Source organism: Triticum urartu, chromosome 5A (assembly GCF_056163025.1).
Source record: "Triticum urartu cultivar PI428250 chromosome 5A, HENAU_Tu73, whole genome shotgun sequence".
NCBI lineage: Eukaryota > Viridiplantae > Streptophyta > Magnoliopsida > Poales > Poaceae > Triticum > Triticum urartu.
Genome location: NC_141877.1, coordinates 505,940,463 through 505,943,471, shown reverse-complemented (window position 1 = coordinate 505,943,471; position 3,009 = coordinate 505,940,463). Strand labels below are relative to the sequence as shown.

The 3,009-nt window shown below is 50.7% G+C and overlaps 1 pseudogene; it reads right to left on the bottom strand.

Moving 5' to 3' along the window:
* Positions 1 to 1,150: 1,150 nt before the first annotated feature.
* Positions 1,151 to 2,063, bottom strand: LOC125508571 (uncharacterized; annotated as a pseudogene).
* Between the last annotated feature and the right edge of the window lie 946 nt (positions 2,064 to 3,009).

The window sequence follows — 3,009 nt, the reverse complement described above, 5'->3', positions numbered from 1 at the left end:
TTCTCCCGTCCTGCAAGCTTCTCCTCGTTCGGCAAGTTGACGGGACACAACAAAGTAATGCTAGTCCATACTGCCTCCTCTCTGGTTAATATGGCTTAATTTCATACAAGATAAATACACTGTCTGTCACTGTATATTTGTAAAAATACGGTCAGTGGACTTCATAATATGCTCATTGCGTTCAATATATACATTTTCCGGTGTTTATGCGGTCACTAGCTCACCCTGGCTGAGTATGTGTGTGCATGCACGTGTAGGTTGAGCACTTGAGCGTGACCATGTGTGTTCTGTCGTGTGCTCGGACATGCATGCATTAGGGCGTCACGCGCGTTTTTGCGTCCATGTGTACGTGTGACTGTTGCATACACGTAGGAGGAGTACGTGTAGGGGCCACTAAAGGAGCAGTCAAATCACAAGTAAGTTAGTCGGAAGAAGCAACCATCATTTCACTCTTCAATGACACGTACGCAATATAAAATGGTTGATATGGAGAGAATAAGAAAACCACTATATATACACTAGCAGGAGCCTAAGCTACAAGCCTGCTTGCTTTGGTTGCTCTCTTCACAAGCATAGAACGACGGTGGCCACACCGCTGGTCACATATCCGGCCTGATCCCACAGCTGGGGGAAGGGAACAATGTTCTGGGTAGACGCGGTCGACATCGGCGAGTGAGAAAATCCACAGTCGGTGCGTCCCAATCGGGGGTCACCGCGGTATGGGCCGATGCCGCGTCCCAACCGCCCTTCTAGCTACAGCGTCACGTCCGTTTCGAAAATATTAGTGCATGTCAACAAAAATTATGTTCCGTTTCGAAAAAAGAATATAAGCTGTTACTCCCTCCGTCCGAAAATACTTGTCGCAGAAATGGATCAAAATGGATGTATCTAGAACTAAAATACGTCTAGATACATCCATTTCCCAGACAAGTATTTCTGGACGGAGGGAGTACTTCTTACCCAAAGGATCTTTATATCCAACAGACACAAAATATCCATTTGACTGTTCGAAATTAGTTTCACTGCTGATCTGATGTCGAGGTAATTGATGCATCGCCACCAAAACCCACCATCTCTTAAGCTAAAGTAGACCGAGCTAACCCCTATATTAGTATATTACTAAGATAAACAAAAGGCATTGTAGAATCATTTAGGACGTGAGCTTGTCAATCTGAATGTGGAGGGACACCAGCTTAGCCCCGGCCAGCAGCTTGGGCGGAACTGTGAAGAAGGTCAGCTCCTACACGGCGACGTCGCCGGGATCCCTGCTGCTTGTCACCTCCATTTCCACCTTGACGGCGTCGGTCCTGCCTTTGGGCTCCCCCAGCGAGCCGTTCGCCCATAGCTTGGCCACGTAGTGCGGTAGTGGGGACGCCCCCGCTCTGATGCAGACGACCGACACGGTGATAGGCGCGCCGATGTCGAGCACGCCGCCGACCAAGAAAAATGTGCGGTCGTCCTCCTCCGCGAATAGCAAGAGCCATGGCTCTGACAGTGGCACTTGCAGCTGGAGCCCCTTGCCATACTGGATCCTGTGCACGGGCATGGGATGCACGGTGCTGATGTGGTGGGAGAGCACCGGCGGCGGGCCTTCATAGCCGCAGATGAGCACAGGGCATTTGCAAGGCGCGAGCGGACACATGCTCTGGAGATCGGCGAGCTTGTGGTAAGTGATGTAGAGCCCACAGCCTTCGTGCGGGCACTCCACCCTCACCGAGGAGAGGACGACGTCCACCGCCAAGTTCCGCACGTCGAAGCCACCGCCGCGCTCGCACTTCTGACACTGCCGCTGGTTCCCGGGGCGCTCGACGTGGTAGTCCGCGCAAGCCAGGTGCCCTCCCTTGCACTGCACAAATCAATTGAACAACACATCAATCAAGAAACCTGCACCTTGCTCGATCAGCCGAATGGACGAGGTATATTCGAACCTCATACACTAGAGGCTTCAAGGGGCGGAGGCACAAGGGGCAGTGGAGCAAGGTGAGGTCCATCGAGACCATAGAGAGCTCCATCGTTGGGTCCTGTTCCGTCTGCATGATCTCGCCCTCCTCGTGCACAACCATCTCTCGCTTTATTAGGGTCGGGGCATTACAAAGCTTTACCGTCACATATTCATACTACTTCAAGGTGCATTAAATCAACACATGCAAGTATCAAAAGGAGAGTCACGGCATGCATGCCTGTGTTGTAATTAATGCATCGGTAAACGCAAATTATTGAAATATATCGAGTGTAGTGCTTTGATGGGTTGCTTCAACTTGTACAAGACCAAGAAGTTTGATTACTACAATGCCCTCTCGCCTTAACCGCAACTGTCTTTGGCTGCATGATAGGTGGGCCACCGACCTGTTGGGCCCACCTATCATGGACGCAAAGGCAGAAGCAGTAAGTCAATGAAGTTGCGTCCCTCCCTCACCCATGAGTGTGGTGACTGGCAGGACTAGGAGAAGCTTTCTTTCGCTACACGCTCTCCCTCCCGTACGCGGTGGACATGCAGCAGTTCAATCAGTGTCAGATGGCCAGAAGCATACTGTAGTACTCCTCCACTGCAGTAGTACTCCATCGTTGGCCCTGTTTGAATCCACTGGTTAGAGTTTGTTTGGGTTAGTTTGGACTCAACTAACCCAAAAATATCCAAACAGGAGGGTTAGTTTGGGTTAGATGCATCTAACTCATCCAAAAACTCTGACCCACCCAAGAGGTGCTTATTTGAGTTAGTTCTTCTCAGGACCACTAAAAAACACCTTTTTCTCTCGCTCTTCCCGAGGCATATCCCTCCTCACTTCCTCGAAGCTTCTTGTCCTCTTGCTCCCTCCCTCTCGCACTGCCCGTGAAGGCGCCTCGCCGTGTCCACGCTCCATCTAACCCTGCTATCCAAACACCTTTTTGGTTAGAGTTAGTTTAGGGTTAGTTCTGGGTTAGAATCTAACTCTAACCTCTAACTGAGTTAGAGTATCCAAACATGGCCATTGTTCGACTTCCCGAAGAGGCGAAGAGCCAAGCGCAGCC